Raw genomic sequence first — 12,417 nt, 5'->3', positions numbered from 1 at the left:
GCTGAGCTCACCGTCACCATATGTCCTCTGGGTGTCGGCAGACGTGGGACTGCATTGCTGCACAGCAGCAGCTGCTAACTGCCTTTTGGCGGTAGACGGTGCAGTAGACTGGTAGCCTTCATCGGCGATCTGGGTGCTGGCAGCCGTGGGGCTTGCCTTTTGGCAGTAAATGGTGTATTACGACTATTAGCCGTCCTATTACAAGTCGGGTCATCGCACATTAGCAGAGTCTTCCCCGAGCAGCCGATTGTGCAATAGGCCTGAAGACCATCGTCATACGCCGCCCCGTATTTGCTGCCAAGCACCCAGAAAGATGCCGAGGGCTATCAGTCACGCTGCACCGTCGTCTTAAGATGTAAAAAATAGATTTGCTCTGTATTCATTTGCTTCCCCCTCCCTCCGTCAAATCAACGGCCTGCTAAACCCAGGGTTTTCAGTTTAATCTTTGGGGGGAACATTCTGTGTGACAGTTGTTTGTGTTTCTCCCTGATGCACAGCCACCGTTCTTGATTTTAATTCCCTGTGCCTGTACGCCATGTCGTCACTCGGCCCCCCTCCCTCCTTCCCCTAGTCCGTCAGATACTACGTTTGCGCCACAGCTCAGAGAGCCGAGAAGCGGTTCGCGCCTTTTCTTTGAATTCTGGGTTGAGATCCCAATGCCCGGATGATGCAAAACAGTGTCGCGGGCGGTTCTGGGTACATGTCGTCAGGCCCCTCCCCCCTCGTCACAGCAACGCAGACAATAGATTCGCGCCTTTTTACCTGGGTTACCTGTGCAGACAACATATCACGGCAAGCATGGAGCCCGCTCAGCTCAGCTGAGCTCACCGTCACCATATGTCCTCTGGGTGCTGGCAGACGTGGGACTGCATTGCTACACAGCAGCAGCTGCTAACTGCCTTTTGGCGGTAGACGGTGTAGCATGAGTGATAGCCATGGGGCTGGCAGCCGTAGGGCTGCATTGCACCAGCCCCTTGCCAGGCGATGGTATATTATGACTGGTATCCGTCGTCATCGTATTGGTGTGGCTGTCAATCATGGCCACCTGGGCAGACATGCTACTGTTTCGATGATGATGGCTACCAGTCGTAATATACTATTTTCTGCCAATTGCCCAGTATTGTCTGCTAAGCACCCAGAAGAGGCCGAGGGCGATGCTGGGTGCTGGCGGACGTGGGGCTGGCAGACGTGGGGCTGCATTGCTACACAGCAGCAGCCCCTTGCCTTTTGGCAGATGATGGTATTTTATGATTGGTATCCGTCATCGTCGTACTGGTATGGCTGTCACTCATGCTGCACCGTCGGCTGCCACCTTAAGATGTAAAAAATAGATTTGTTCTGTATTCATATGCTTCCCCTTCCTCCGTGAAATCAATGGCCTGCTAAGCCCAGGGTTTTCATTTTAATCTTTGGGGGGACCATTCTGTGTGACAGTTGTTTGTGTTTCTCCCTGTTCCTGTACCTGTACGCCATGTCGTCACTCGGCCCTCCCTCCCTCCCGCCCTCCCTCCTTCTCCTGGTCCATCAGATACTACTTTCGCGCCTTTTTTCTGACCAGGCGCCATAGCTAGCACTGGGATCATGGAGCCCGCTCAGATCACCGCGGCAATTATGAGCACTATGAACACCACGCGCATTGTCCTGGAGTATATGCAGAGCCAGGACATGCCAAGGCGAAACCCGGACCAGGCGAGGAGGCGATTGCAGCGCGGCGACGAGAGTGATGAGGAAATTGACATGGACATAGACCTCTCACAAGGCACAGGCACCAGCAATGTGGAAATCATGGTGTCACTGGGGCAGGTTGATGCCGTGGAACGCCGATTCTGGGCCCGGGAAACAAGCACAGACTGGTGGGACCGCATCGTGCTGCAGGTATGGGACGATTCCCAGTGGCTGCGAAACTTTCGCATGCGTAAGGGCACTTTCATGGAACTTTGTGACTTGCTGTCCCCTGCCCTGAAACGCCAGGATACCAAGATGAGAGCAGCCCTCACAGTTGAGAAGCGAGTGGCGATAGCCCTGTGGAAGCTTGCAACGCCAGACAGCTACCGGTCAGTCGGGAATCAATTTGGAGTGGGCAAATCTACAGTGGGGGCTGCTGTGATCCAATTTGCCAGGGCAATGAAAGACCTGGTGATAGCAAGGGTAGTGACTCTGGGCAACGTGCAGTCAATAGTGGATGGTTTTGCTGAAATGGGATTCCCAAACTGTGGCGGGGCCATAGACGGAACCCATATCCCTATCTTGTCACCGGAGCACCAAGCCACCGACTACATAAACCGCAAGGGGTACTTTTCAATGCTGCTGCAAGCCCTGGTGGATCACAAGGGACGTTTCACCAACATCAACGTGGGATGGCCGGGAAAGGTACATGATGCTCGCGTCTTCAGGAACTCTGCTCTGTTTCGAAAGCTGGAGGAAGGGACTTTCTTCCCGGACCAGAAAGTGACCATTGGGGATGTTGAAATGCCTATCGTGATCCTTGGGGACCCAGCCTACCCCTTAATGCCATGGCTCATGAAGCCGTACACAGGCAGCCTGGACAGGAGTCAGGACCTGTTCAACTACAGGCTGAGCAAGTGCCGAATGGTGGTGGAATGTGCATTTGGACGTTTAAAAGCGCGCTGGCGCAGCTTACTGACTCGCTCAGACCTCAGCGAAAAGAATATCCCCATTGTTATTGCTACTTGCTGTGCGCTCCACAATATCTGTGAGAGTAAGGGGGAGACCTTTATGGCGGGGTGGGAGGTTGAGGCAACTCGCCTGGCCGCTGATTACGCGCAGCCAGACACCAGGGCGGTTAGAGGAGCACAGCAGGGCGCGGTGCGCATCAGAGAAGCTTTGAAAACGAGTTTTGTGACTGGCCAGGCTACTGTGTGAAACTTCTGTTTGTTTCTCCTTGATGAACCCTCCAAACCCCCCCCACCGACCCGGTTCACTCTACTTCCCTGTAAACCAACCACCCCACCCCACCCTCCCCTCCCGCTTGCAGAGGCAATAAAGTCATTTTTTTTTAACATTCATGCATTCTTTATTAGTTCCTTACAGAGGTAGGGGGATAATTGCCAAGGTAGCCTGGGATGGGTGGGGGAGGAGGGATGGAAAAGGACACACTGCATTTTAAAACTTTAACTCTTATTGAAGGCCAGCCTTCTGATGCTTGGGCGATCATCTGGGGTGGAGTGACTGGGTGGACGGAGGCCCCCCCACCGTGTTCTTGGGCGTCTGGGTGAGGAGGCTATGGAACTTGGGGAGGAGGGCTGTTGGTTACACAGGGGCTGTAGCGGCGGTCTCTGCTCCTGCTGCCTTTCCTGCAACTCAACCATACGCTCGAGCATATCAGTTTGATGCTCCAGCAGACGGAGCATTGCCTCTTGCCGTCTGTCTGCAAGCTGACGCCACCTATCGTCTTCAGCCCGCCACTTGCTCTGTTCTTCCCGCGATTCAGCCCGCCACCTCTCCTCTCGTTCATATTGGGCTTTTCTCATCTCCGTCATTGACTGCCTCCACGCATTCTGCTGTGCTCTATCAGCCTGGGCGGACATCTGCAGCTCCGTGAACATCTCGTCCCTCGTCCTACGTTTTCTCTTTCTAATGTTCACGAGCCTCTGCGAAGGAGAAACATTTGCAGCTGGCGGAGGAGAAGGGAGAGGTGGTTAAAAAAGACACATTTTAGAGAACAATGGGTACACTCTTTCATTACAAGGTCGCATATTTCGGCTTGCAGGCAGCCATCGTAGGCCACAGTGTTTTGGCTTTTTTAACCTTCTTAACATGCGGGAAAGGTTGCAAACAGCAGCGCATTTCCCATATCAAGGATGAATTGGGTTGTCCATTTAAAATGGGGTTTCAATGTAAAAGGAGTGGCTGCGGTTTCCCGGTTAACATGCGGCACAAACACAAGTAAACCCCCCCGCCCCACACACACACACGATTCTCTGGGATGATCACTTCACCCCTCCCCCCACCGCGTGGTTAACAGCGGGGAACATTTCTGGTCAGAAGAGCAGGAACGGGCGCCTCTGAATGTCCCCTTAATAAAATCACCCCATTTCAACCAGGAGAGCTTTCTGGAGATGTCCCTGGAGGATTTCCGCTCCATCCCCATACACGTTAACAGACTTTTCCAGTAGATGTACTGGCCGCGATTGCCAGGGCAAAGTAATCATTAAACACGCTTGCTTTTTTTTTGTAATGTTTACAAATAGTTACAAAGTTACACTCACCAGAGGTCTCCTGTGTGCCCTGAGGGTCTTGGGTGAGTTCGGGGGTTACTGGTTCCAGGTCCAGGGTCACAAACATATCCTGGCTGTTGGGGAAACCGGTTTCTCCGCTTCCTTGCTGCTGTGAGCTACCTACAGTACCTCCATCGTCATCATCCTCCTCGTTCCCCGAACCGTCTTCCCTGTGTGTTTCTCCAGTGAGAGAGTCATAGCACACGGTTGGGGTAGTGGTGGCTGCACCCCCTAGGATCGCATGCAGCTCCGCGTAGTAGCGGCAAGTTTGCGGCTCTGCCCCGGACCTTCCGTTTGCTTCTCTGGCTTTGTGGTAAGCTTGCCGTAGCTCCTTAATTTTCACGCGGCACTGCTGTGTGTCCCTGTTATGGCCTCGGTCCTTCATGGCCTTGGAGATCTTTTCTAATACTTTTCCATTTCTTTTACTGCTACGGAGTTCAGCTATCACTGCTTCATCTCCCCATATGGCGAGCAGATCTCGTACCTCCCGTTCGGTCCATGCTGGAGCTCTTTTGCGATCCTGGGAGGACTCCATCACGGTTACCTGTGCTGATGAGCTCTGCGGGGTCACCTGTGCTCTCCACGCTGGGCAAACAGGAAATGAAATTCAAACCTTCGCGGGTCTTTTCCTGTCTACCTGGTCAGTGCATCTGAGTTGAGAGTGCTGTCCAGAGCGGTCACAATGAAGCACTGTGGGATAGCTCCCGGAGGCCAATAACGTCGAATTCCGTCCACACTACCCCAATTCCGACCCGCAAAGACCGGTTTTATCGCTAATCCCCTCGTCAGAGGTGGTGTAAAGAAACCGGTTTAAAGGACCCTTTAAGTCGAAAGAAAGGGCTTCGTTGTGTGGACGTGTCCAGGCTTAATTCGGTTTAACGCCGCTAAAGTCGACCTAAACCCGTAGTGTAGACCAGGCCTAAGAGAAGAGACAACAGGCGGATACAACACGTATCGGAATCCTTTAATGACTGCATACAGTGAAGGGAGTGGCCTGGGCTGATGAGTCATGAACTAGGAGGTTTTGCACTTTTAGCACCATGGATGAGATTTACAACCCTGGAGCTGAAAGTTAAGCTCTTAACTCCTTATGTAGATGCCTAAATAAGCAGCCTGATTTTCAGAAGTGGCGAGCACCTACCAACTCTCACAAAATAACCTCTCTTAGGAATAGTCCACAATTTGAAAAAGTTTGAGAGCCACTGCATTACTGAAGTGATCCCAGCTTTCTGGTTTCAGCACTACATAAGTTCTGTGCCTTTATTTCTTGGGGGAATGTTCTTGGTCCTGATACTGTATTATGGCACAAAAACAAAGCATAGACCCTCAGCAACTTGTTACCTCAAAAGGAACAGCATTCCCACAACCAGTTCATCTGCTGAAAAATCTAAAAGGGTCACATCCCCAACTAAAAAGGTTTTTCACTCCACCAGTGAACATTTTTCAACAGTATGGTTTTCTGTAAGAGACGACCCACCCCCATTGCTGTGAAAGTTGAGAAAAGAGAAACAATCCCCTGAAAAGGATTCGTCTCTGCATTGAGAGGGCAACCTCTGAGTACAGCAATGTGATTAGAATCCCAACCATTACCAATATTTGCAAGAAGTGCAAAAGAATCGCACTGGGCAGGACTGTGCCTGGCCTACAAGTTTGTGTGCAGCATGTGGGTGGGGTGGGCACAAGGAGTAAGGCACAGTCAGAGTCCCTATGGTGTCCTGAGTGCAAGGACTGCACCTCAGGTGCCAGTGGTGGGATGAGGAGGAGAAGGCATCATCCCTCCCTATGTACTACCCACTGGAGCGGATTAGCTGCAGATGTGAACGCATGCAGCACCATCCTAAGGGGCCATGCAGACAGCATGCTTTCCCTGCACACCTGGGAGATCATCATCTGAGAGTAATTGTGCCTTCCAGAGCTCACCATGGGGCTCTCTAATACCATAGACACAGGAAGGATCCAGATCAGATTCCCTGAGCCCTCAGATATATTTTGCCAGCTGTTTTTGCTTTGGCCCTTTGGGAATTGACTGACCAGTTCCTCAGCTGATAATTGACCTGTTCCTTAGCTAATAAACAACAACAATACACAAGATTTCTTGTATAGTTTCAAAGAACTGCACTAAGATTACTATCTAATTCTCACAACCCCCTCAGGGATAGTTAAAGAAAAGCCTGTTTTGCAAAGGGGTAAATAGAGACATAGATATATGAAATGATTTGCCCAAGAGGCAATAATTAATTTCCTGTCTTTTCCAGTAGTTTCGATATCATATGTTGTTGTTTATTATTCACAGTTCCCCATAAGTCTGCATGGGACATTACAAAACATATAAACAGCTAGATCACTGTCCCAAGGATCTTGCTACTGCACAGAAAAAGAATGTACATGGAAGCACAGTTCAGTTGCAAGAAGGCTTGTGGGCATGGTTGGCAAGATGATCGCCATAGGAAATCTTCACAGAAGAAATGGGGTTGAAGGGCAGATTTGAAGAAAGAAACGCTGAATGCTTGGCACTCAGGAAATGGAATGCTGTACAAAAGTGTAGGGAGCAGCATGAAAAAATGCACAAAAAGGAGGGAAGGAGGAGACAGGAGGTTCAGTCTTGCAAGGCATTGATTTCTCAGCTCATTAAAATTAATGGGAGCTGAAGGCACTCAGTACAATCTAGCTATTGATTATACCTGTGTAGTTACATGGCCTCATCACTGAAGTATCTGAGTGCATCACAATCATTAGGGAAAGTCCTTGTGAGGTAGGGAAGTATTATTATCCCCAGGTTACAGAGGCGGGACTGAGGCACCAAGAGATTAATCTCAGGAAGCAGGGCAGGCACCAGGCACCCAAGCACATGCTTGGGGCGGCACCTGGTAAGGGGCGGCAGGGGAGCGCGGCGCGGCATTCCGCGGGGATGGGCTCCGGCGGCGCTCGGCGCAGGGGGGTGGGTGGGCTCCGGCATGCGGCGCTTGGTGGGGGGGGGCGGCGCTCTAGGTGGGGGTTCCGGCGGCGCTCGGCTGGGGGGGGGGGGGCACGGGGCAGCGCTTTTTTTTGCTGCTTGGGGCAGCAAAAAAGCTAGAGCCGGCCCTGTCAGGAAGTCTATAGCAGATGCAGGACTGCACACAGATCTCCTAAGTCCCAGTCCAGTGCTTTAATAAAAATAAAAAACAGCCTCTCTCCTAAGTGAGTGTGACATACCAGGGTGCAATCCAGACCAGTGAGGCACTGTGTCACCCTTGCCCTGCAACCTGGGGTGCCTCACAAGGTCTTGTTGTTGTAGCTCCCAACCTGGACAACTCACAAACAGCTTGCTAGCATGCAGGTCACTCCCAGATTGGTTGGTGTAACTACAGCCTGCCAATCATACTCGGGCTCTCACCAGCCTTGATTATACTTCAGGGTGACCCCAACACACTCCCAAGTCCCAGATTTCCCCCCATAAATATATGTCTTGTACTCCCCAGCCTGCTCCTGGATAGTCCAAATATATTAAGTCCGTTATTCCTTTAAGGGAACAATATACAACAACTTGCCATCTTAAATGCAGTTGCCCAGCCACTTTAACTTAAACACACTGGATTAGATAAAACAATAAAACAAGTTTATAAACTACAAAAAGTTAGATTTTAAGTGAGTACAAGCAATGAGGCATAAGAGTAAGAAATAGTTACAAGAAAAATAAAGTTAAAACACTTTTTAGTGCTAAACTTAAACTATATTAGATTCAAGCAAAGTTTCTCATCACATGTGTCGAACAGCATTACTGACCAAACTCTTCAGGTCAGGACACCTTCCTCAGAGTCCAACAGCTGTTTCCTTTGTCTTCTCAGATTCAAAGAGTGAGATGGACAGAGAGGGAAAGGGGGGATATCTTGAGGTGTTTGCCCCTCATTTTTATGTTTCAGTCCCTCTTTGAAAAGCATTTCTAGCTGAGAACCAAGAGACGGGTGGCTGGGAAAGGAAGGAGACTTCATGCTGTTTCTATGCTAAAATGCAGCTCTCTTTGTCCCTGCCCCACATTCTTGCCAATGGATCGCAACTTGATAGGTCCATCAGCTTTGTTGACACCTGGCTAAGGGGTAAGTTTGCCCTTTATCTTTGAAAAACTGGTTTAGCCACTCCCTTGATTTATCTGGGAAACACACTTCTGTCATGATTTCAGTTTATGTTCATAACTTTACACATACTGTTGCTACATGCATTTTACCCAGTAGCATAGTTGGGGGGGGTGCAGGGGAAGCAGCCGCTTCCCCTCAGCACATTTTCCAAAAGCGGTGCCTTGGTTAGGGGTTACCATGGTGCCAGCGGGCGGGGCCCACGCTCCGCTCTGAAGCTTGGCCTGCTGGGCCGGTGTGACGACACGTATAGCAACCCTTCCGTTTTGCAACTAGGTGCAGTTTCCACCATGCAACGTGATCATCTGGGCTACTGCTCAGGATTTGCTACCACCTGGCACCAAAGTAGGGAATTGGGAGAGGGAGCTGTTTGTGTCGTTACACTTATGCTGGATTTTTTTGCCTATCTAGCTCATTCACTACTAAAAAAAATTCATTCCTTATTCCACCAGCTTAATACTGAGGATAGGGGGTGGTGTCTCTCTCCCATGAATATGGTAAAATTAATCCCATTTTCATGGCAACAGAGGAGCTGTAAACATTTATACATGACTGAAAGAAATTGACCCAAGTATATAAACTAAAGATAAACATTAAAAAAAAAAACCAGCCTAAACATTGATCACTATGACTTTCCTACAGCTAGCTGCCAGGTATTATTAATTTGTGCTTCCAGCCATATTAAATTGCTAACAAGAAATTACTTAAATAAAATGCAATTAGGGATATGCAGTTATTTCAGTCTGGGCAAAGTGACCCTCATTCTAATAACCTGGTAGTTAATGAAGCTGACTTTTTAAAAATTTCTTTTTCTCCCCCTTAACAGTATCTTTATTTTCTCCTAATCTTCATACTGAAGTTTCAAAATTTAATTAAACACATTCCACTATCTGGAGGAGGGAAGAAGCAAAAGATAGCCCAGCAATGGAAATGGGAGACTTTAAGTACTCCTCTACCAACTATAGCAGTATTACACTGGGTTGCTGTTAAACTGCTGTAGGAGGAAGCATAAAATCTAAAGCTAAGCAACAGGCAATGGGAGAGAGTAGTATTGCCTCAGCTAGGACCATTTTTATATTGATTAGGGCTAAGAGTTAAAGGGAAACAAAGCCAACTGCCCAAAACTATTTTGTAAGATAGACCTCCAGTTTATTAGTATAGGGGCTCTTTGTTTTTTAGAGGGGTCACTGTTGTTTGGAATAGTCCTCTGGTATTGGGCTTTAGGCTATGGTGGACAGAGGGGCTCAGTCACAGGCAGAGAGTCAGTACTCTGGTATCTTTGCACCTCTCTGTTCAAGGACTCCCAAGAACAGAACTGTGATGAGTGGGGAGTATATGGGCAGGAGTTTCCTCTTCCTTTCCCAGAGGAGGTGAAAGATTCAAGCAAGACTCCATCCTTACAAGGTTCATGCCTCCCTCTCTCCACATTCCTTTACTCACCTGCTGGGGAATTAATCTAGTTGCAATGGAGAGAAACCTCCTGGCTCTGAGCAAATGCCTTTCCCTTTTGTAGTTCTCTAGCTGGCCAACAACTCTTTCCCTTCATTTTATACCAAATTTTCCTCCCAGAAAGGGACTTCTCTGATCACAGATGAGCTGCCAGCCTCTTTGAGGCAGATTACTTACCCAGAGGATGAACCTGTGAAGATCTATCATTTTGTTGTTGGGCTTCTGAATTAAATTTCCTTGTGACTTAGAAACCTCAGAGAAAGGGAGTGCTCTTAAAACAAATTGAGTGCCTGCAGCAGGGTGAAAAGAAAGAAGGGGTTTATGGGAACTCTCCCAGGGTTATATAAAAGGCTGCTTAATGCAGATGAGTTAGTTGGTTACTCAGCTCTTAGTGTAGAAGTATTGTGGTCCCTGCTGATGCAATGTGTCTTGATCTCTTTTTGCTGGGTATGATGAACACGTGTCAAAAGGCAGTTGCATCAATTATTTTGGGTTTTAAAAAAAGCTTTTGTTTTATGCATTTAAAAAGGCTAATTTTAACATTCAACATTGAGGCCCTGACACACTTGTGTATTCAACAGCTGGACCCATCTGTTGTCCTAAGGCCACTGAAAGTGAAACACACACGCACTCGTGCTAACTAAATGTCAGGGTGTGGAACAGCCCATCGGCAACTACTATTCTAGATTTTGCAAGGAATAAGAGCGTTGACCCCTGTACACCATCTGAATAAGAGGTTTTGGTCACTACAGCTGCATAACTGGCCAATCGGCCATATACTGCCCCCTGCCCCCCCCCCCCCGCAAAAAAAAACCCTTCTAAACAGTATTCTGCTGTGCTGCTGCTGGTGCAGAGTCCAGCTCTCATACCAGCAATGTCCATTCACCTGTCAGCATTGCACATAGCTGCTCTTTTTTCTCACAGGAGGGAACTGCCTCCATCTTCTCTAGTTCCTACTGTATAATGATTGAGCAGTTTCACCCTAAGGCCCTGTCTACATGAGGAAAACTGTGGAAAAATTTCCCACCAATCCTATCAACATAAGAACGGCCATATTGGGTCAGACCAAAGGTCCATCAAGCCCAGTATCCTGTCCTCTGACAGTGGCCAATGGCCAGTGCCCCAAAGGGAATGTACAGACAGGTTATCATCAAGTGATCCATGCCCTGTCACCCAATCCCAGCTTCTGGCAAACAGAGGCTAAGGACACCATTCCTGCCCATCCTGGCTAATAGCCATTGATGGACCTATCTTCTATGAATCTATCTAGCTCCCTTTTGAACCCCGTTTTGAACCAGATTATCTTGACTAGTGTTAGCAACTTTGGGTCACACAGAGAATCTGTGGAGGAGGAAGGCCTTGAGCCCAGGTATCCCAAGTCCAAGGCTAAAGCCCTAGCCACTCTGGATGAAAAATTCATAGTATACTGGTATGTCAAGTCTTTTCCAGAGGAAAGTGTATTCTCAATACATATGTATATTGAGAGGTGGCCCTGGAATCCAAACAATTCATAGATTTACAGCACATTAACTATGTTCATGGGAAAACACTGTATTTTCTGCCATAAAAAGGGGCCTGTATAATATGTAAATGCCACAGGCATTAGTACAAGAAGTTACTTTTCCAGCATGTGAACGTATGTTGTACCAATTCTCAGAAAATTCATCAGCAGCCTAGCCTCATGACAGACCCAGAGGCAACTGCATGACTCTCATCACAACTGCCCATGAGAAATGAGCCAGACCAACTGATAAATTAGAGCTAAACATGGTCAAAAATGGTATTTTACAATGGGTAGGTTCAAAGCACTATGCAAGTTTGAACCATCTCTGAAGGAAAATAGCTCAAATAGAAAAGTCCCTTTCCTCTGTGACATGATGTTTCACAGCCATTCCTATACAGAAAAGTCCTAAAAAATTTAATTGGAATAAAACCAATTAAATTCTACAGAAATTTCTCTGATCACTTATAGAATAAAATAATCTTCTTTCTTTTTTTTAAACCAGGCTATAGAGTTCTATAGAACAAATCTCATTTTCTAATACATTCTCAAGAGTAGTCATCTATAGAAGTTAACATTTTCTATTGAATTATATAGGACTTTTCCACAAGGATAATAGTTTGTTTCACGTTGTGACAAAGGCAACATCACAAACGGGGAGGAAAACAAAAGATACACAAAAGTGTGTTTAAATATGTGTACAATACTCTTAGCAGAGTATTTTCTAGGAATTCTGAAGGCCTTTTGGATTTAGGTGCGATGGACAGTATACAATGTGAATTTTACCTACTGAGCAGTGATGCATGATCTACAAATTTTTATTAAATGTTTTATCAAGATTGTCTGATCTCATAATATACCCAATATCTTGTATCTAAGTAACATCTCCTTGATAGCCTTTGTTCAATTAGCTGTTACTATTATTCTTGGGAACTCAGCTGGGAGGAACCATCTAATAAATAAATCAACCAAGGCCCTTCTGAAAGATATTTGAGACCTGCCGTGTCTTTTTTTTTTTTACACAACAATAACAATATGAAGAAACCACAGGGAACCGTTCGGTCCAAAGAACTATGTTTACTAACGATACACAAAAATGCCATACTTATTGCTGCCCTGG

General features: G+C 47.5%; 1 long non-coding RNA gene across 1 annotated transcript in view; it reads right to left on the bottom strand.

Annotated features, from left to right (window-relative positions):
* Positions 1-10,089, bottom strand: part of LOC135984104 (uncharacterized) — a 30,138-nt gene extending 20,049 nt beyond the window's left edge. The window contains exon 1 of the long non-coding RNA XR_010602013.1: positions 9,974-10,089. This is a non-coding gene — a long non-coding RNA (uncharacterized LOC135984104). The remainder of the gene's footprint in view (positions 1-9,973) is intronic.
* Between the last annotated feature and the right edge of the window lie 2,328 nt (positions 10,090-12,417).

This window comes from Chrysemys picta, chromosome 5 (genome assembly GCF_011386835.1).
Source record: "Chrysemys picta bellii isolate R12L10 chromosome 5, ASM1138683v2, whole genome shotgun sequence".
Lineage (NCBI taxonomy): Eukaryota > Metazoa > Chordata > Testudines > Emydidae > Chrysemys > Chrysemys picta.
Note: the sequence above shows the minus strand (reverse complement) of the source record. Positions and strands in the feature narration are given on the sequence as shown.